The 23,847-nt window shown below is 36.7% G+C and overlaps 1 non-coding gene across 1 annotated transcript; it reads right to left on the reverse strand.

Moving 5' to 3' along the window:
* Window positions 1–566: 566 nt before the first annotated feature.
* Window positions 567–670, reverse strand: LOC126000402 (U6 spliceosomal RNA). Its single transcript, XR_007492732.1, has one exon. It is a non-coding gene; the product is annotated as a U6 spliceosomal RNA (small nuclear RNA).
* Between the last annotated feature and the right edge of the window lie 23,177 nt (window positions 671–23,847).

Here is a 23,847-nt window from a genome sequence, read left to right on the forward strand (position 1 = left end):
CACTTTTGTCTCTGGATTACTGATTTCAATATAATACTATAAATGTCATTAACATTTGTTACATTTGGCTTCTTTAAATGGCTCTACTCATGTGTTTTTAAAGTACCCTTGTGCTTCCTCTGGCTTCATGCAAAAGGGAAACCAGATGGAAGGAATCACTGCCAAACAAAAGCAAGAGAGCATGGCTAATACTTTAGGAATGCTTCGTTCTGGGAATTCAGGGCAGGGAGAATATTCAAGACAAGACGCTGTAGGCCAGGTACCCACTTTGTGCTGGCTGGGCTGTCAATGGGAAAGATGAGAAATGTCCTGCTCTGTCATTGATAGATGTATATCAGGCTGTATAATGTGATAATATGTACTTCATAACACCATTGTGCCAAACACAATACTTGTTGCTCAAGGAAACACACACACTATTCATATTCAGCCTTTAGGGAGGAAAGGTAAATAGGAAATGTAAGGAGGGAATGGAGAATGGACAGAGGTGGAAAGAGATTCTTATCTTTTGGGGCTTCCACCTGGAAGCACTTTGAGCATTTATTTCATTCACTTACAGATTTTTTAAAAATAGGGAATGCTTCATGAATCCATACATCATCCTTGTGCATGGACCATGTCAGTTTTCTCTGTATTGCTCTAATTGTAGCATATATGCTGCTGAAGCCATCCCTCCTCTAGCACCTAGACATTACATTGATCTTCTAGGTTTCCAGAGACAGACCCTACTTTTCCCATTAGAAGTTCATGAAAATCTGTACTCCTTTATTCAGAAGGAGGTAGGTTCCCAGTCATTTACTACATTAGTACATGCTCAAAGATCCACCACTGTAGTCCTATTAGTTTTTTCCCCTTATAATGTTACCTGACTCATTGCCCTTTTCTCAAGTTTAACAGTTTGTTTTGTTTTTTGTTTGTTTGTTTGTTTTGGGGTCACACCCTGTAGTGTGCATGGGTTATTTCTGGCTCTATACTCAGAGGTTACTCCTGGTGGGCTCAGGGGACCATGTGGGATGCCAGGATTTGAACCACTATCCTTCTGCATGCAAGGCATGCACCTTACCTCCATGCTATCTCTCAGGCCCCTGTTGATGTGTTTCTCTTCCTTTTTACTTTTCTTCTCTCAAATTAGTATTTATAGACTCTAGAACAGGAGTCTCAAACTTAATTTACCTGGGGGCCACAGGAGGCAAAGTTGGGGTGGTCCTTGAGTGCAAAGTCAGTAATAATCCCTGAACATTGGGGGGGTGTGACCCAAACAACTAAAACAAAACAAAACAAAAGATTCTTCTAGAGCAGGGCCACAAAATGTTGTACGGAGGACCACAAACGGCCCACAGGCTGCGAGTTTGAGACCCCTGCTCTAGAAGGACTCCACCCATTCTTTGCTTGTTTGATTCTTACACCCATTTTATTTATTTATTTTTTCTTATCCTCAAACAGAACCACATAACTTGAACCAACTTGTTCTGCCTTTCAATTTGAGGCGGAAACAATGGAGGGCACCAAGACCAAACAGTTGTAGGATCACTAAGTAGTAATAAAAATGATCGGACTTAAATACCAAACCCAATCTACAAAAGATAGACACAGAGAGGACCACTTATACTAGCAGCCTGGGGGGTAAGGGAGAGGAATATGGGATGCATGCTGGGAACAAGGGTGAAAGGAGGACAAATTTGATGGCGGGAATTCCCCTGATCCAATGTCAGTATGTACCTAAAATATTACTGTGAGAGATATGTAATCCACTTTGGTCAAAAAAATCATTATTAAAAAAAGAAAGAGTTCCAACTTGGGGCCAAAGAGATAAAATGAGGATTAAGGAACTTGTCTCAAATCCCCCACAATGCTAGATAAAAACTCCAGCATCACATATGGTCTCCCACACATGGCCAGGTGTCACTCCTGTGCACAAAACTAGGGATAGCCTCTGAGCACCATTGGATATGACGCAAGTCAATACCAAACCAGAAGAACCCCACTTCATATTTATATGAACTCTATTATAATGATATAAGAAGCAAACAGAGATGTAGTCCATTTCTTCTTTCTCTATGCTCCTACTCATTTCTCATTATTCAACAGGAGAAAGTTTTCTGGGATCTGTTATTTACAATGTGACAAAAATGAATTATTCTAAGAATATAAACTCTTGGGATTTCATAATCAGTTTGAACTCTTAGTTCTAACTATGTAATGTGTGTTTTCACCTTTTTTCCCCTAGGTTCTAAATCTTAAGTGTAAAAAGGGATTTTTGGAGAGGTGAATGCATCTTCACTTTATCTAGTCAGCTTTTAAAATATATTCAGCAACTGTTTAGTAAGAAGTCTTGTGCTGGAAAATACTTTATTCCTGAGAAAATATTAAAGTTAAGGCTGACTTTGGGGGTAAACCTGAAAGACTTTTGGGATAAATGGAGAAGAAAGGTAAATTATTTTAATACTTTGTTCTCTCCTTTGCCTATTGCATTTTGCTTCAACTAGACACAACTAGCTTAGGGTAATCTGAGCTACAGTGGCTGATTGCCAGTATTTTAAGGACTATAGGCGCAGAGATTACAGGCTTTATACAGCAGGAATTTTCTTCTTGTTGGGGTTGATGTAGGAGGGATATTCTGACACTAAGTAGATTGGATTAGAAGATCCAAAGGTCCTTCCAAATTTAGTTTGTAATGATACAGTGAATGCCAGTTTTCCAAAGGGTCGGACAACAACTTTATTACATGCCGCATGAACTTTATCATGTATCTCTAACTCCAATCAGCATTTAATTCTTATAGTAATACTAGGATAAGCATATGCAGTGATTGCTCCCTCCTTTTACAATTGATGAAAGGCAGACCTAACTTGTGCTCATTAGCCAGAGATTATATGATTATAATCACCATTAATGAGCCTTTAACTCCCAGATTCTGTTTCCTCAAACTCTGATATAATGCCCAAATAGAAATCTGCTGATTTCATAAGGCATTCTAGAAGAACCAGAAAAACAAGAATAATAGTACTGTGCTCATGTCTCTTGACTGTCAAGTAAGCCTTCTCAGGGAGAATTCCTTGCACCTCAAAAGTTCCAGGGAGAGGGGCCAGAGTGATAGCACAGCAAATAGGGAATTGCTTTGCATGGGGACAACCCGGGTTCTATCCCCAGCATCCCATATGGTCCCCCGAGCCTGCCAGGAGCAATTTCTGAGCGCAGAGCCAGGAGTAACCCTGGAGTACTGATGGGTGTGGCCCCCAAAACAAAACAAAACACACAAAGTCTCAGGGAAAATTGTGGATTAAGGACTTTTGATTCTGAAGGCAGCCCTGCTCACCAATATTCCACCAATGCCGCTGGCTTTTGATTCTGCCTCAAAACACTGAGCAATATCTGAAACTGAAGGGAGACCAAGATCCTAGGTGACCGGATTCCTATTTTTGTGTATCTCATTCATTCTAGAATATAGTCAATAGATTTTGGTTTGTGTTTATTTCATTTTGGCTACATGTGACAGTGCTCAGGACTTAACTCCAATCCCTTTGCTTAGGGATTGCTTCTGGCAGGGCTTGGGAACTATGTGGGTTCCTGGAAATTGAGTTCTGGATGTCTTCATGAAAGGTAAACACTTTAATCACAGGTCTCTCAGCAGCCCCCAGTAGATGATTCTTAAATTTAATTGTATATGGGCCCGGAGAGATAGCACAGCGGCGTTTGCCTTGCAATCAGCCAATCCAGGACGAAAGGTGGTAGGTTCGAATCCCGGTGTCCCATATGGTCCCCCGTGCCTGCCAGGAGCTATTTCTGAGCAGACAGCCAGGAGTAACCCCTGAGCACCGCCGGGTGTGACTCAAAAACCAAAAAAAAAAAAAATTTAACTGTATACTAGTACTGTTTTTTAATCACTGCTGTCAAGTAGTTAAGAGGACCAGATTTCACATAATAAAATTTCTTCTCTCAAACTCTACCTCTAAATAAATTTGTTTGAATTTCATTAACATTTTCAAAAGATGTATCTTGTTGAACAGTGTTACTTTTTATTAATGAATAGTAAACTAAAAACCAATTTTAAGGTGTCTTTTATTAAGGAAAAATAATTAAGAAAAATGCTAGCTGGATCATAAATGAATCATGGATGAAGAGAACAAATGCCAAAGGTTGAGTGAGAGAGTTAAAACAAATCTTATTTTAATAAATAAACTTTACAAAAAGAAATAGTTTGGTTCTAGTCACAAAAATAGCAGCGATAGCATATTTCACAAAGAAAGTCACAGTGATAGATTTAAGGATTTGATAGAACTGGTGTTTTGTACCTTTGAAACGGAAATTCTTGGAGCTAACCTCTGGTAAGTAACAATAGTACAGTGTTCAAAATGCTGCAGAGAATTAGGGAAGTAGAGATTTATTCTTTTCATGTGCTGATGCATATAGCGGTTTTTATTTGAATGTACTGCAGAGGATTTAATGTGGTGGGTAATATTTTTAGAGCATAGTAATTTTCAAACAGCCTTCAATTTATTTTAGTAGTTTTGGATTTTGGATCACATCCTGATTTTTATCTCTACATTTTAAATGTTTTGTAATATACCTGTAAGAAGATAAGTCTATTGAGTGAAAATTCCTTTAGAAATTACTGTATGCTTCCTTTATGTTCATATCCTCCAGTTAGCAACAATATTTTCAAACTCTACATTGGATAGATGAATCACTATTTGTTTATAAAAAAAATTTAAATCTGATTCGTTGAGATTCTGCCTAGCTTTTACTGCTCAGTTGAGAATACTCTGATAAAAGTAAAACATTAAAGCCTATAATTAGCTATTTATATTTTTCTCCTCCTTTGCAGTAATGTCCTTTAAGTTTTCTCCTGGTTTGAAACTGGCAGAAGTACCCAGAATAACGGGTATGACTTCGAAAGTTGGAGTTAAAAACAGTGAAAATAATGGAAGCATAATCAATTCTGCACTATTTTGTATTCATATTTAGGATCTGTTATGTAGCAATAATTGTGAGGAACCTGATGCCTTCTTCTCCCTTTGGAAACAGTGAAACGATCGCAATGTAAAAGACCACATTATAACCTCACGGAGTAAGCAGTGGAGAGTAATGCACATGGCTTCGACTTTGGCTAGACAGTTTGAATTTAGGCTCCATTAGTTACTAGTTGAATTACTGTACACGCCATGTTAGTTTGGGTTCCTCCCAAAGTTACCCTGAGTTAAGAATTTGTGGAAGCTGAGGCCAGAGAGTTAGCTTGGAGGTAGGTGTTTGCCTTGCATGCAGAAGGACAGTGGTTTGCATCCCGACATCTCAGGTCCCCAGAGCCTGACAGGAGCCATTTCTGAGCATAGAGCCAGGAGTAATCCCTGAGCACTGACAGGTATGACAGAAAATAGAACAAAAAAAAAAAAAACCTAACCAAACTAGAAGGATTTGTGGAAGTACCAGCTTATGCTGTAAAGTGTCTTCCAACAATGATCACACGAATTAATTTTGTACCCAGTTCTGCAATTGAGGCATGGCTTAATTGGCCCATCACTTATCTGCTATGGCTTCTAGTTGGGGGTTAGAATCATTTCACACTCATTCACACCTGGTATTTATGCCGGCTGGGAATTAGCCAGGGCTGTTGATAAGCTGCTTGGCTTCTGCTCCAATGCAGTGGCTCAGTTTCATGTGTGAGCTTCTTAAAAGTCCAGGTAGAAGTTGACCTACATATGAATGATATAGCCTCAATGGTCATAGTATCCCTTTTGCCGTAACCACAGGCTCACCCCAATTCAGTGGTTTAGGGCAATATGTGGAAGTACACAAGAGTTGAACACAGTTTGTGCTCAGGAGTTGCTTCTTTTGGGAGACCAGATGGAGCTATAAATCAATCCAGGATTGATCTAGGCCTTCTATGCAAACGGTACTCTTCCTATTTATGGAAGAGTATCAATGTAAAGTAGTAAGAGGAAAGTATGTAAAATGACATATTGGTGCAGCTGTAAACTTTGGAAAATACACTGTACTACAAATTACACATCATTTATTTGGGAAGTAGTCCCAGAAAACCCTACAGATGAGACAGGAATGGTCAAAAGCCACTAAAGTATATCTTATTGGGCAATCACTATGGGTTTTGGGGGTTCAATTTGAGTATATTTTGGAGATTGTGAGGAGTACACACTGGAATTTTCACAGTGGAGTAGGAATGTAAAGTTCTTTTCCAGTACCTTTTGTCCCCATAGTTTAGGGGTCATTTTTGAGGTGTTAGCATCTTAACTCTTCAGGTATGTTTTTCTATATGGTGAGCATGATCACGCTCTTTTAACCAGAACATATTTTGGTTGAATGACACATCTGTTTGCAGGAGGAAGCTATAGGCATGGGCAGGAACCATTCACAAAGCTTCAGGTCAAAGGATGATGGATGAGACATCACAGATATAACTGACTATGTAGGACTTAAATTCCAGTTCTTCCATATTCTAGTTGTGGAACTTTCAGCAAGATGTATTATCTTTTAAAACCTGAATTTTATCATGTGTAATTGGAATGTTTGTAGCTGCTTCAGAATTGAGAGGATTATAGGAATCAATACATAGAGTATGATAAATGTTTTGTAATCAAACAGGTTCAACAATTGTTCTGTCATTTCCTTTTCTCTTTTTATTGGAGACAACATTTATAGGAAAGCAAGAAGGCAAGACCATGCTAATAATCATGCTAATGAATGACTTTCTGGCAAATAAATAATGATGTTTGGGAGGAAGAGAATTCATATCTGTGGACTGATTTTAGCAGATTATTATTGATTGAGGATTGCTTATTAAAGCATATTTGGGATCCATGGATTTATGGAACATGGCTTATTAGAAAATGTCATACAAGTTGTGTAACCATCTGGCTGTCAAAGATATTTAATTACGGGGGAGGGGCAAAAAAAGATATTTAATTACCTTAAATATTCTATGCTGTACGAAGTGACTGCATATTAAACCTGGAGAACTCACCTTGGAGCTCATATTCCCTTGTCTCTATATGGCAAGAATGGGACTTAGAAACCTGTGCTCAACATCATATACCTTTTCCCTTTTGATATGTGCTGTTGAGTGCTAGTGTTACTGAAAGTTTAGTAGATTACTGTGTGAAATTCTGGTGAAGGATATTACTGTGTAATGTCTTATTTGGAGCAGTTTTCATTCTTTTAGAGGAGTACACTCAGAAGTGCTCAAGGCCTACTCATGATTTGACATTCAAATCATTCATGGTGGGTGCAGGAGACCATGTGGGGTGCCAGGGATTGAATAGGAGTTGAGTGCAAGTGCTTTACCTCAAAAGCCAAGCAGTTGTATAATCTGATGATTTAAATGACACGCAAAAAATAAATATTGAATGAAATAGTTATTCAGTTGATGCACACTTTTAATTTTTGTTTTTCTCCAAGGGAAAATGAGGAAGAAGCAGGAGTCTTAAATATCTTATTGTCTATTATTGTTATTATTATTATATTTTTGTCCAAACCCAGTGGTGCTCCAGTTTTACTCTTGGCTTTGAGCTCAGCTATCTTTCTCATCAGGACTTAGTGCACAGTGGATTGAACCTTGGTCTTCTGTATACAAACTAAGTATCTTTTTCTGCTGTACTATTTCTCTGGCCTCTCCTTAATTTTAATTGCAACTGCAGGCACCACAGGATTGGATTTACTTGAGCACAGAGTATGTTATTCATTTTGGGGTATTATTAAGATCTTGAGCCAAAATAATGTATGTACTTGTACATATATTAGTCATACAGTTGATGGATTTGTTAATTTGAGTTTGATTAGGTTGATATATTTTAATGGATTTACGAAGATTAATTTTGATACTGAGATGATAGAATTTTCTCAACAGATTGTTGTCTATCACTTCAGCCAAAACTTCTGAAGATCGTTAAATATGTGTGTATAAATGTAGTTACTCTGTTTTTTAAAATTTTTTTCGATTTTTTGGCTATACCCAGTGGCGCTTAGGGGTTACTCCTGGCTCTGCACTCAGAAAGCACTCCTGGCTGTATGGAATGCTGAGGATCAAATTCAGGCTGGCACATGCAAGGCAAATGCCCTAGCGACAGGTCCCTAATTGGTTTTTCTTTTGTTGATAATTACAAATGGTTTCTATTTTTTAAATTAATATCTTTATTTAAGCACCATGATTACGAACATGTTTGTAGTTGGATTTCAGTTATAAAAAAGGACAGAAATGGCTTCTAATCTAGATACAAGTTCTTTTGGTTTTGGAATCCAGACTCACATTTGCATATGAGTATACTAGAGTTCCAAAACCCTCCACTTGTCAAACAAAGACATGCTGATTAAATATTGCCCGGGGTTTGCTGTTTACAAAGTGTTTTTACATTTAGTTACAAAACAATCATTGATTTGCTGTTCCCCATCTGACCATTGTAGGGATGTTTCTTTGTTTCTTAGTAAACAGGAGATCTAATATACTTTCTGCTAGGACATTACTGGACAAAATGATGATGGGTGGAATCAACACAGGGACAATGCTACAGGTATCACTTTGTTGGGGATATGACTTTACAAACAAGGCAAAGAATCACTAAGGATAAAAAAAAAACAACTCCTGTTGGTTAAAAATAATTTTTCATAAATGAAGGGGGGAAACACCCATTAGCACCCAAAGGTAGGTTGAACCAAAAAATAGTCACTTTTTTGTTGTTTGTGTTTGTTTATAGTTCTCAGCCAACTGTGCTCAGGGACTCTAGGGGTGCTAGGGGTGCTGGGGAAAGAATCCAAGTCTGTTGAATGCAAATTAAGGATCCTGCCCGCTGTATTAGTGCTCTAGCCTCTCACTTGTTTTCAATTAGAAAACCAAGCTTGTAGAAAGTATGATACACTCAAGCTCTCAAGGTAGTGAATGATTGAACTAATGTTGTCTATACATTGAAGCCTCTCAAAGTTATCACATAATGTATACTCAAGTAAATTGCTTTTAAACCAACATGTAATGAATATATGTTCAAAGTACAGGCTTAGATGCTTGGGGGAAGGGTTAGGTAAACGGATGGCTGAGAAGCTATTTTTTTTAAGATCTGATAAGGTTAAAGAAAAAATATCAAGGCACTCATTTAAATAGCACAATCAAAGGTAGGATATTGAGATGTTCTGCAAGTTACTTGTTTTTTCCAACTTCACAATAATTATAGCCCTTTAGATGCTCCTGGCAATAAGAATTATGCCCTTATGTCTGAAAAAGAGTTGGGACTATTGCTTAATTCACTTAGTTCACCAAATCTAATACAGTTTGAAGATTAGCTTCTCATTCAAATATGGTGTAAATACTTCTAGAAGAAATAGGACTAGCTGCTGCTAAATATTATTATCACTGTATGAAGACTAGATGCTTGAACTAAGTGTGGCTTTGAAATGCAAGTTTGTTCTTATTATGTAAATCAGGGCATAAAGTTCTCAGCTGTTTTCCACAAAGCTTGACTGCAAGGTCCAATGAGCTCTTATAGTATTTTCCAGCTGTCTTGGCAACATTAATTCCTGTAGAATCCAGGAAAATGTGTTCTGATTTTGCCCAGCTTATTAAAAAAAACCCTAGAAAAACAGAGCAGCACTTATGGATGTTAATTAATATAATCCATGGGATGGGATGGGTATAGAATAACCTTAGATTGATGTGTTTTTGACCCACATTTTTATAAAATAGGACCTTACTCATATATTTTCAGCTTTTCTTATAAAGTGTGGATCATCACTGCAGTAAGAGGAAAACTGGAAGTAAAGCAGTAATATATGTAACATTATATATATATATATATATATATATATATATATATATATATGCATGTATGTGAATATGTGTATAACTGTATATATTTGAAAGAGAGAAAAACCTGTGATAAATTACTTTTCATTTAAAAGAAGTGGTCCAAATGTCTTGTCCAAGTTTCTTTCTTTGAAATCTTTAGTTGTAATCTTCATTGCTGAGCTTAGTGGCTTTTGTATCCACTTTTTATGGAACTGAAGACTGGCTAGTGCTCATTTTTGAGGTGGAGTCATGGGGTTGCTATTCCCCTAACAACTTTGATTCCTCACAGCTGCTAATGTACTTGAGGACTGAATAGAACAGAACAACTATAGACAGTGCATGGCTGAAACTTATACTTTAGCAAAAAAAAAAAAAAAAACAAAAACCTCAGCAAAAGCACAGTGCACACAACTGACCAGGATTCTATCCTGGCATCTTATATGGTTCCTTGAGTCCGTCAAGAGTGATTCCTTAGCTCAGAATGAGGAATTAACCTCTGAGCACTGCCAGGTGTGTCCCCCAAACAACAAACAAACAAAAAAACAAACAAACCACCTGAAATTGGATTTGGCCAGGAAATACCTTTGCATGGAAATAACCATGTTTCAAAGGCTTCCAATAGGTTGGTGGATTGTCTCTTGCTAGGAACAGAAACTATTGGACTGGTATCCTACCAAAGAGTAGAAATAAAATTAATCTTTCTAAGCCTAACAGAACTGTCTTCTAGCATTTTGATTCTTGCTTTTGAATTCAGTATTAGTTTTAAATGCCACTTCAGAAATCAGGGGAAAGAATTGGATTAAGGATTGTTTTTTATGTCTATTCTAATCTAATCTCTATCAGAAGGGAACTGTCACAGAGGGCAAGCTCTAGAAAGATATAAAAACAGTACTATTAGTTAGAGAAAGGAATACAAAGATATTTTCCACAGGAGTTTAAGTGATAGTATAGCAGGTAGGGCGTTTGCCTTATACACAGCTAACTCGGATTTGAAACCGGATATCACACGTGGTCCCCTAAACCCTATAATTCCTGACTGCAGAGACAGGAGTAATCGCTGAGCACTTCCAGGTGTGGCATAAAGCCAAATTATACACACACATATATAATATATGTATGTATATGTAATTTCTTTCACAAACGGACCTATTTGTATGGCACACTTTGCATACATATCCATGAAGTTTTTAAATACACTGTATGTTCCTGGAATGCTTTTATGCTACTTATGAAGAGCATCTCATTTGTCATACTACAAAATAGAGTGCACAGTTTGCACCCAGTTCCATGAAGTTTCTAAATATGTTGTATGTTTCTGGAATGCTCTTATGTTATTTATTAGGAGCATCTCCTTTGTTATATTACAAACTAGGTTGCTATCTTCCTTTCATGTATGAAAAGAAATGGAGCTATTAATATGCTTGTTGTCTGTTTTTAATGAAATAGTAATAGAACTGATATCTCTACTTATACTAGAGTTAAGTAATGCATACTACTTAGTTACTGACGTTTTAACATGTATCTTACAAGATAAAGGTAGCTGTAGCTTAGGAGAGCAAATCCTCAGTTTTTGAAATAGGGTATTACCAGTTACATAGCGGTAACTCAGGGTGAGGGGCTGGAGCAGTGGCACAGAGGTAGGGTGTTTCCCTTGCCCGTGGCTGACATAGAATGGACTGCAGTTTGATCCCCTGGCATCCCATAGGGTCCCCTAGCCAGGAGCAATTTCTGAGCACAGAGTAGGAGTAACCCCAGAGCATCACTGGGTGTGTCCCCAAAACCAAAAGAAAATAGTGGTAACTCTTGATGGTAGTATTTGATGATTGAAAACAATACTATTAAATTATGTCTTTTCAGGCATATAGATGCAAATAATGTAGTAGCAAGGCATTTTTTTAGATTACACAATTGGCCAAGTGAAAAAATGACTTCAGAAGTCTAAATGACCTTTTGAAGTCCAGCAACTTACATGAGTAAAGAAATATATTATTCCAAAGACTTCCAATTCAACACACAGACAATGCAAGTGAAACTAGATTCACATAGTGTACAATTTACATAATTTTATATTGTGACATTTCGTAATCAGGTTCTATAAGTTCTGTTAGATGCTTAATGACTTGGCGAATTGAAGATTCATACATTGCTGTAATTTCAGAGCTATGTGAAATACCTATCAAATGTGACTTTACCCATAAAAATACATAATATTGCTATTTGCAACTACATAGATAGACCTTAAAGGAATTATGCGAAATAAATCAGAAGAACAAAGACAAGTACTAGATTATTTCATTCATTTGTGAAATAAACCTTTAGATTCTGTCAAGAGAATGGTGTTCACCAGAGGGGTTGTGGCAGGTGGCACAGGAAGTGTGACTTGACTAATTGGAAGGCTTTGGTGGTAGGTGTGGTCTTAAAATTGTTGAGATGAAAAACTGTATATGGGAGACATTCATAGTATTGTAAATTAGTGTTACCTCAGTGTCAAAATAGTGTTCAGATGGGAATGGTTTTATCTTTGCTTAAATTTCTATATACAAAGTATCAGGAATAGGGACAGCGCAAAAATATCTGTACTCATTTGAAATTGTTTCTTTTCCCTATGTGTTTTGCAGAAAATTATTAAAGATAGGAACCATTTAAATAGCACTTGAATGATCAGGCAAGGTACATGAGGTACATGGTAACCCCAAATTCACTACATGCCCATAATTACTTTGAGCTGATCAGTGCTTTGAAAACTATGCATGAGGGAGGGGGCAAAAAGAGTTGTTGCCTCCAGTAGCAAAATGGTTTCTTTTCTTTGTATTCATGTATTTTTTAAATTAGCAATTGCTTAGTGATCTCATTCAAGATGAGTTTAACTACTGGCCCAATACCTTTAAGAATGCCTTCTGGTTTCTTTTTTTTTTTCTTTTTCTTTTGTTTTCTTTTGTTGGGGGCACACCCGGTGGTTGCTCAGGGGCTACTCCTGGTTCTGTGCTCAGAAATTGCTCTTGGCAGGCTTGGGGGACCATCTGGGATGCCTAGATTTGAACTTAGCCTGTCCCGGCACCTTCTGTGCTATCACTCAGCCCCAATTGCTTTTATTTTCATTTAAACAGTAAGTAGATATTTACATATCTATTATCTAAACATGTTCGCATGCCAGGATTTTCAGACCATATTATATTCTCAAATAGAAAACCTAATCATATACTATTTTTAATTTAAATAATTATGCATAGTTTTCTGTCGCCTATTATGGGTATTAATTAAATGTTTTCTATTAACTTGCTCCTATAAATTCTTGGAAATCCACTCAGAAATTTTATTTGCACTAATATTCTTTCGATTGTCCATAACTTCATTGAATACATTATACAGAATCTCATTCTAGGATGTAAATGCACAGCATTCATTATACTGCTAATTGATCTATAGATGAAAGCCTTGGTTATCATTTTTAAATTTTCATAGTTACACCGAGTTGTTTTTCTTAAGGCACAGAAGACTCCTTTAATCTTTAGATTGCATGCTCTAGCATCATAAATTGCTTTGATTTGTTCTGTGTACACAACTAAATGTGACTTGAATAAGAAAGAACTGCAATAGTTTTGAGTACAAGGTTGGAGAGAAAGCTTGAGGGGAATAAACATGCTGTTTTGGTTAGGTGATAAGAAATTTGCAAGGTGACCACTGGGTTTCCAAGTCTCCTCTCCTATGCTCTTTCCCATAATTTTTCCGGAATGAGATCATTGTTTATTGCTATATTCTGGTGCCTGCTGAGATCCCTACAGATATAGAGAAATATGACTTCTACCAAAGCAGGTCAGGAAACTCCCAGGGGGGCAACACAGCAGGTCAGGAAAACTCCTAGGAGGGAAGCCAAGATGTCATTTCCTGTGACTTAAAGGTCAATACTCTTCTTATTTGCTTTCCGAAGCAGGCACTCTTCAGGTCACCTGGCAATTGCACTTTCCTCTTTGGATCTGATCTGAATATACTCACAACTAACACTCTAAAAATGGCATGTCACACATAATTGCCTGTGTCAGTTGCCAATTGATTTTGTGGGTGACCAGTCAGCTGCTTTGATTGGGGTGCAGAGTAAATGTGACCAAGGTTGCTGGTTTATTTCTCCTTTGTGGGTTACATATTGGATCACGACCAGACCAGACCTGTCAGATCCAAGGACAAGTACTAATAGAAGACATAGCATGGCAGAAAAATACTGGATCTAAGGTGTTCTGACAAATGGACACTCTTGTTTTGGAGTCCAGAAAGAGAATTATTCAAGAGTCAAGTAGGACGCAGGTTTTCAGCCAATTTGCTGAATTTTTTTATGTAATGAATTTTCTATGTAATGGTGTATGTATATGTATGTGTGTGTGAGAAAAGCAGAGACAGAGACAGACAGATACAGAGACAGTGAAAGACTACTAGTAGAACATCTTTCTGAAGGTTTTGGGATAGTAATATGATTATTAAAAGAGGGATTAAAGTAGGAATCTAGTTATTAGATCAAGGATATAAAATTGAGAACTGAAACAAGGAGAACCAAGGGGCTCTACACATGATTCCAGAGTCAGAGCTGAACCTGTTCTTTTTGACACTTAAGACTTAGGGGGAACTTAGTCCTATGCTAAGTTCCTCCCCATACATAGAATTCCTTCTCCTTTCTCTACTTTCCAATAAACTTTTCTACCTTCTTAAAATAAAAAAAACTTAGAGGAAGACAAGGTGGTCTTTCTGTGGGAATAAGTGGCCTATAGCTGAAAATGGAGGAGGAATGCCAGTGTAGAGAATCATGCTGGAGCAGTCAGGTCCTTGCCTGTGGAGATGCTGCTATTAGATGGCTTAGCCATAGGGAGAGGGCAGAGGATAAGTGTAGTTTAGAGGTTCTCAAAAATCAGTGCTCTCAGGGCCCTACCTCTGGAGTCTCTGATGGGGGGGTGTCTCATGTTAGGGAATATTTTTTAACATTTTCAGATAAAGCTGATTCCAGAGATAATATCATTGTATATAGATCAATGCTATTTATTTTCCTATGAGCAGCAATAGATTATTCCTTTTTGACTTCTGGTTCTTGACGACAGAGGGGCCCTTGTTTTTTTCCTACTCCCTCTTTTCTTCCCTTCATTGTTGTCATAGTGATAGAAGCTCAAACATAAGCCCCCTGATTAGGTACTTGCAAATTGGGTTGGGGGACTCACACAATCAACCATGGTGCTTGCCAGGCTAATTCCTTTTCTGTGGTGCTTGTGTGATTCCAGTTGTATCTTCATTAGGGGGTGCACTTCCTGATGCAATGCTCCTCACATCTTTTCATGGTGATGTTTCGTTGTGATGCATGTACCCACTTGGCTGTAGTATGGCCAGAAATCCTTTGGTGCTATAGGTTTTAGTCAGTAGAGCTGCAAGGATGGTGTGTGAGGCAGCACTGGGCATTAAACTCTTGGCCGTCCGTGTACAAAACATTGCTCTAAGCCCTCGCTTCTTAAACTGTGCATTACCACCGCATATGGATTCACATAACTAAATGTGAAGGGAATGGAAAATATTAAAAAAATTTTTTACAGGTGAAGGAATTCTGTATTAGTTAACTTTTCTTCCTTCACCTGTACAGCGTTTAAGCAAATGTTGCCTCAAACCTGGAAGCCAGAATCAAAAATGGTCAAGATCTATCCCTTCTGAATCTCCCAACAGTTCTAATTCCCCTAGAAAGCTACATTAGAAGCATATCTCTTAAACATGGAAAGAGAAACGATCAGATTAAGGCAATTCTGGTAAATGTGGAGTAATGGTGTCCAAGAAGGAAAAGACATTAAAATAGGAGGGTAGTGAGAATGGAAATGTAGTGTTCATTGGTTGTATGAGGTGTTGGGTTTGAGCCATGGCATCATCTCCACATCATAGATGCAGTCCCAGCAACTAAAGTCTGAATCTTGGTGCTGAAAAACCAAAAGTAAAAATATTTACTGGTACATAGTTAAAAAATGTGAAGATACAGCTGGTAGAACCAAAGAAATATTGCAAAAAACTACCGGCTTCATATCAGATTTCCTGTTAGCAATATGAAAATGAGTCAATGAAGAAATGAATATAAAAGAAAAATGTTTTAAATTTAGATTTTACATATTGTGAAGATAAATACAATCAGTACTATTTAAAGTTGCATGGAGGGTAGAATAGGATACATCTTAAATAGGAAACTATTAGAACTAGCCTATTTCTGTTGAATGGGACTGGTATATGTGGATTGCTCAGAATAGGATCGTCACTTTTTCATGAAAAATTCGTTATGTTACTTAAATACTAGTATTTCTTTTTTATTTATTTATTTTTTGGTTTTGGGGCCACACCCGGTGATGCTCAGGGTGTGGCTACGCACTCAGAAATCGCTCCTGGCTCAGAGTACCAAATGGGACGCTGGAGATCAAACCCAGGTCTGTCCTGGGTCAGCCAAATGCAAAGCAAATGCCCTACTGCTGTGCTATTTCTCTGGCCCCAATTCTAGTATTTCTTATTAAAATTAAACAGAATGTGTAGAATATAAAAGCCATTTGCTACTGAAAGGTAACTGTAGCTTTTAGTTCATCATTTATGTTTGATGAACAAAGTTATTATAAGTTCTTACATTAAGGAAACATTAAATTTAAGCTTCTTATTCTAGAAAAAGTATCATAAGAATAATAGTGTAGCAGATCTGAGAGCCTTGTACCTAACTCTACATATGGTCCCTGAAGCACTGTTATGAGTGATTCTTGAATCAGGTGTGATGACCCAAATATACATAGAAATATATGTGTGTAAGACCATGCTGTTTATATCAGCAGCAACTGTCCTTTCCAAAAGTTTTTTTTTAAACTACATGTGCTTATTAATATGAGAAACAAAAAGTCAAATTAGGTGCTTCCTTTCTCTTTCATATTAAGAGATTTGAGGCTTTGCTTTTTTATTTTTTATATTTTACTAATACTTTACTTAAGCGCTGTGGTTACAAAAAAAATGTTCGTAGTTGGGTTTCAGTCATCGAATGTACACCACCTATCACTAGTGTAACTTTCCCGCCACCAGTGTTACCCATTTCCCTTCTCCCACACCCCCACATTGTCTTTGAGACAGGCATTCTATTTTTCTTTCACTATCATTATTATGGTAGTTGTTGGTACTATTATTTCTCTAACTGTATTCACCACTCTTTGTGGTAAGCTTAATATCATTAGCTGTTCTTTCTGGTCCTCATCTCTAATGTCTCTGGGTATTATTACCATACTGTCTTTTATTTTTCTTAAATTCCACAGAGGAGTGAAACTATTACATGTTAATCCCTCTCCTTCTGACTCATTTCACTCAGAATAATAATCTCCGTGTTCATCTATGTATAGACAAATTTCATGACTTCATTTTTCCTAATAGCTTTGTAGTATTCCATTGTGTAAATGTACCACAGTTTCTTAGCCACTCATCTGTAAATACTTGAGCATTCAGAGAATGAACCCCAGACATACAATCCATTGATATTTGACAAAGGGGCAAGAAATGCAAAATCGAGCAAGGAAAGCCTCCTCAACATATAGTGTTGGGACAACTGGTCCCCCACATGCAAAAAAGCAAACTCAACCCCTATCTACTTCATCCACAAAAGCCAAATCAAAAAGCATTAATTAAAGACGTTGATATCAGACCTGAAACTATAAGGTATATAGAATAAAACATAGGCAAAACACTCCATGACATTGAGACTAAAGGCATATTCATGGACGAAACACCACTTTCCAAACAAGTGGAAACAGAGATAAACAAATGGGACTACATTAAACTGAGAAGCTTTTCTACTTCAAAAGAAACAGTACAAAGGCCATCCATGGAATGGGGAGAAGCTATTCACCCAATACCCATCAGATAAGGGGCTAATATCTAAGATATATAAGGTACAACAGAAGTTAACAGGATTTAATGCTTTGCATATCTTTATTTAAATGCCTTGATTACAAACATGATTGTGGTTGGGTTTCAGTCATGCAAAGAACACCCCCCTTCACCAATGCAACATTCCTATCACCAATGTCCCAAATCTCCCTCCTCCCCTTCCCACCTCCGCCTGTACTCTAGATAAGCTTTCTACTTCCCTCATTCATTCACATTGTTATGATAGTTCTCAGTGTAGTTTTTTCTCTAACTGCACTCATCACTCTTTGTGGTGAGCTTCATGTAGTGAGCTGAAACTTTCAGCCCTCCTCTCTCTTGTCTCTGAAAATTATTGCAAGGATGTCTTTTTTTTTTAATTTTTAACATAATTTTTATTTTAATTGTAGTGGCTTACATATCGTTCACAGTAATATTCCAGATACATATTTACATTGAATCAGGGGAATTCCCACCACCAAATTGTCCTCCCACAACCGCTCCCATCCTGCCTCCCATATCCTCTACTCTTCCCCCCAGGGGCTGCTAGAATGTGTGGTCCCCTCTGTGTCCAGTTAATTACTTAGTGGGCTCATAACTGTTTGGTCCTGGTGCCTCCATTATTGCCCCCTCTAATTGGGAGGGAGGACTAGAAAGATCAAGTCATGTGGATTTGTTTGAGGAAGAGAAAGGCAATATAATGGGGTAAAAATCGACTACGCCGACTATGAGCGGAGTCATTCCAGAGGCTCTCGTCCCTGGTCTGAGAGACGATGGGGAAAAGAAGAAGGGGAAACACCACAGCAGTTCAAAAAGAGGAATCAAATAAGATATTCAGTGAGCACTGCAGCCACAAAAATATGCACCACATAGTTGCCATGGTCTTGAGATAGGAAATATGACAAGGCGCAAGGAGGAAGAAGAGAAAAGAAAAAAGAAAAAGTAAATATATAATAAAAAATAGACAACTACTTCAATATTTACCTCAAAACAAAGAATTCGATCAAAACTAGATAAAAAATAAAAAAAAATAAAAAAAGGATTATTTAGTGTTTTTGTCTCTCCCCCCACCCCTGCATAGGCACAGTAAATGTTGGGGTCATCCGAAATGGGAATCCCCTTGGCCTAAGAGATACAGGGTTTCCCCACCCTTGGAATATATTTTCATGGGATTATCTATAGACTCCTTTCACGTTCATTTACTCTCCCCTTGATGTTTTTGTGCCGTATGGAAGACTTCTGCTCCGAGCAAGAATGTCTTTTATTTTTCTTAAAACTCATAGATGAGTGAGACTATTCTGCATCTGTCTCTCTCCCTCTAACTTATTTCATTCAGCATAATATGTTCCATGTACATCCATGTGTAGGAAAATTTCATGACTTCATCTCTCCTGATGGCTGCATAATATTTCATTGTGTATATGTTTTAGCCATTCATCTGTTGAAGGGTATCTTGGTTGTTTCCAGAGTCTGGCTCTTGTAAATAACGCTGCAATGAATATAGGTGTGAGGAAGGGATTTTTGTATTGCATTTTTGTGTTCCTAGAGTATATCCCTAGGAGTGGTATAGCTGGATCGTATGGGTGCTCAATTTTCAGTTTTTGGATGAATATCCATGTCACTTTCCATAAAGGTTGGACTAGACGGCATTCCCACCGCCAAGGCTTTGTATAATTTAGATAAAATGTGAAAATATAAACAAAATCTATTCTAATACCAGAATCAGTACTTAAAATTAAAACACAAGCTTATTAATTTTACATGCATAATAGGGGCTTGTCTCACTATACACCAAGTTCTTTTTTTTTTTTTGGGGGGCCACTCCCGGTGGTGCTCAGGGGTTACTTCTGGCTGTCTGCTCAGAAATAGCTCCTGGCAGGCACAGGGGACCATATGGGACACCGGGATTCGAACCAACCACCTTTGGTCCTGGATCGGCTGCTTGCAAGGCAAACGCCACTGTGCTATCTCTCCGGGCCCTCACCAAGTTCTTTATGTCCTGAATTATGAAACATAGGGTATCAACTAACAGAGCATCAGAATAAATAAGCAATCTCCAATCCAGTTTTCTTTCGTAGTGGAGAGATTGTTTGGGTAAATGAGAAGAGAAAATAGCAATTGCAATTGACTGAAGGAAGCTTATAGATATAGGGATCCTGTGTGTGCTAGATGGTGATGAAGTGTGCCCATTTTTCTGAAGAATGTAATATGTTTAATCACATATTAAGGAAATATTCCTTTTAAAGAAATTAAAAAAGTTAGCTAAATAGGGAGAGTGAGAATGAGTGAGATAAATCTATGGCATGGTTTTTAGGTAGCTCTATACATTGACCTTTTATGTCCCCTACTAATTCTGATCAGTTTGGAAATTGCTGTTTACATATTGTATATATAACTATAGTAAATCCTCAGTTGGAACACAGTATCACATATACCAGAATTTAAAGTGAAATTACTATACTGGAGTAAGAGTTGGAGGGAAGGATGACCAAGAAAGAAAGGAATATGTCCAGGGAAACAGAACAAAGAAGTTCCCTCTAGATACAAGGATTTCCAGAGATGATATGTAGGTGCTAAGTAATAAACTGAACACAAGATTGGGAGATACTCTTCATTGAAATGCTTAGCTTAATGCTATTCAGTTTATTTCTTATATATGTATGTATGTGGTAAAGATGGGACTCATGGAAACCAAGAAATGATTGTAATATTATGGGAAGAGGCTGAAGAAAAATGAAATTCTTTTGGATATCGGAGACTACAACTAAAGTTTAATAATACCTTAAGGAATATGTTGGAATCTTCTGTGGAGCATGTGTCTTTAATGAGTACGAGATAGGAAAAAGCAGTTAAGATCAGTAACAAGGTACACAATTATTGTGTACATATGGTAGATATTTGAATTTCAAATGCTTAAAGGATATGGTAGATATTCTAAACAATATCTTATAAGGATTACCTGATACTAAATAGGTAGTTTTGAATTTGTTAATATGTTACTCAAGGTTCTTTAAATAAAGAAAATAAATAATAAAATAAAAATACCCCATTAAAATATATATAGATAAATACATATAATTATATGTATAGATATATATGTTGAGTGTTAGAGAGGGAAGATTGGGAAAGGAACTTTTTTAGGGTCAGACCAGTGAAACATGTACACATCTAGAAATTAAATTATATTCCTTATATTCTCAAATTTTATTAACAATAGAAGTCAATATATGATGGGAAAATCAAAATATAAACATAGATGTAAGTTTATAAATGTATTTGTAAATAAATAGAACAAACATTTACAAATAAATCAGAGAGCCAGATTGAGAGGCTTTTTGTAATGAAATGGATAATGGAAACTGACAAGTCTCAAGATGTGCATTTTGTATGCTAGGAATCCTAAAACATGTCAAATGTAGCACAGTCTGAATGGTGGCAAACTTTATACTCAAAAAGAGCCAGTGTTTAGTTAGAAACCAAAGACACAAGGACATATGTATTCTAGCTTAAGGCAGGCAGGTAGACACGAGTTTCCTCTTTACCAGCATGTTTTTTTTATCCAGGTCTTTGGTTGGATGAGTTCCTCTCACATAAGTGTAATTTCCTGGTTACTCAGATACAAAATTAAGACAAAGTAAAAACTAAATATAGTAATTGATATTTCTATTAGAAAATATTAGAAATAATTGAATTAACGTGCTTGCCATAATTTTCCATGAAAATGGGCTTTAAGTGATGTAAAGCTTTAGACAAATGATAATGGATATAATGATATTAGAAACTAGATCAAATTATCTTCTGGCTCAGCCTAAGGATTTTGAAGTCATCTACAGACACATTAATACAAGAACAAGTCAATAAAAATATTAAAGATGAGCACAGAGTGATCGATAATGATATAAAAATCAATCATAACATTAAATGTGCACAAAAAAGGTCAACACAATAGTAAAATATCAAATCAAGACAAGACATAGAGTAGTAATGTGTGTTTACAGACAAAGCTGTAATTGGATATGCTAGAGTCTGTTAACTCAAAAATTAGGATGGTTTTTTATTTGGCAGGGCAATGAAGTAAGTAAAATTTCTAAATAAATTATTGCAATACAAGATAAAGGGGGGCCAAAGAAATGGGGTAGGGTGCTATCATTGCATGTGACTGATCTGAGTTTCAGTTGTGGCACTCTGCCAGGAGTGATCTCAGTGCAGAACCAGGAGTAAGTCCTGAGCACAGCTGAATGTGACCCACAAAACCAAACATAAAACAATAAATTTAGGATCCCAAACATAAATATGAAATTAATAAGTAGCAATTAGATTATTTGTATCTAAACATATAAAACCAAATCCTGGCTCCTACATGTACAGAATACTCATTGATATTAGGGAGTTTTTAAAACACATTTAACTTTCTCTTTGATTTTCATATTATCTATCAATTTTCTTGTCATGTGGAATTATTCCTCAAATATACGTCAGTGAGTATATGTCCTTTTAATTCTGGACTCTATGAACCCTTGCCCACAATTGGGTACCATTTTTACAGTCAGAGTTGAATCATTTAAGAAAGTAAACAACTGGAATGAACGTTACTATACAGGGCAAAAAATAACATGAAAATTGTCTTAGTAAGAAAAAGCAAAATATAGATTATTCTTGTATAACTTTTATTTGACTTAAAAACATTTTCTGTGGAGGTACTGAGGAAAGGGAGGGAGAGTATAAGAAAGAGAAAGCAACACATTCAAGAGAGAGCCAGGGCTTCTCCAAAGGTGAGGAGAACTTTGGTACAAAACCAAGCATGAAAACATGAAAGTACACATCTCAAGGGGTGGTACCATGTACCCACGCAGCACATGTGACACATAACTTTTTAAAGAGAAAATAATCACATACTTGATAAAAGACACTGAGATGCCACAGTTAAGATATGTAAAATGTTTAAGGAAGATATAATTTTCATAGAACTATAAGGTACTCACCAAAGTAGTTCTTGTATTAGAAAGGTACCTAGAACAATGTTAGCAATATTTTTGCATGTTGAATATTAAAATAAATTAAACACTAAGTAGTGTTAAGGTTTCTCTGTAAATATACTTGTTAGTTAATAGATATTAGTACCCCAAATGTTATTTAAATCAATGCTTACATAAACAAAACACAGAATTGAGTAAAATAATATGGGAAAAGTTAAAATAAGAAAAGAATAAATATTGAAAGGGATAATAATCTATGAGCAAGTTTGACAAAATTTGACAAATGAACAAAATGATCTGAAAGATTGGAGAATGGGAGGTAATGAATTTAGTTCTTAGTATATTGAACTAAAATATCCTGTTATCACTGTCTCCAGGGGAATGTAAATCAAAACAATAATGAGACACCAGTGAGATTATCACACAACACACAGAACAAAAATAACCAGTGTCATCATGGATGTGAGGAAAAGGGACCTTCATTTACTCCCGGCAGGACTGTCAACACTTCCAGCTTTTTGAAAAACAATATGGACACTTATCAAAAAACTTGAAATTGAACTTCCATATGATTTACCAATTCCACTTCTTGGCATCTACCCCAAGGGCCCTAATCCTTGTTCAGAAAATATACTTTCATTCCTATATTCATTGAAGCACTGTTCACAATTGACAGAATTAGAAAGCAACCCAAATGTTTAAGAACAGTTCAATGGATAAAGAAGCTCTGGTACATCAACATAATGGAATAATTCTTAGCTTTAAGGAAAGATTAAATCATCTAAATTTCTGCTTTCTGGGTGGATTTGGAGAGTTATCCTGTTGAATAGAGGGATAGACATAGAATGATTTCTCTCATATGTGGTATATAAAGAAAGTAAAGGAATAACAAATGTCCAACAAAAACAGAAATTGAGAGTTGGTCTTTAGTAGGATGCATCTCACTTCAGGGGCAAAGGAGGGTATTTTTTTTGGGGGGGGGGGTTTGTGGGCGGTGAAGACATACCTGGACAATGTTGGAGGGAAACAGACACTTTGGAGGAGGCTGTTACGCTGGAATATTTATGCATAAAATCGTGCCACTAATCATTAATCTACCACTTTTTGATACATTAACCTAACACTGTTTTGATTATTTTAAAGTTAAAAAGAAATCCAAATAATCCTGATTCACTTCTTGGTGATAATGACTGA

The sequence above is a fragment of the Suncus etruscus genome, chromosome X, assembly GCF_024139225.1.
Source record: "Suncus etruscus isolate mSunEtr1 chromosome X, mSunEtr1.pri.cur, whole genome shotgun sequence".
NCBI lineage: Eukaryota > Metazoa > Chordata > Mammalia > Eulipotyphla > Soricidae > Suncus > Suncus etruscus.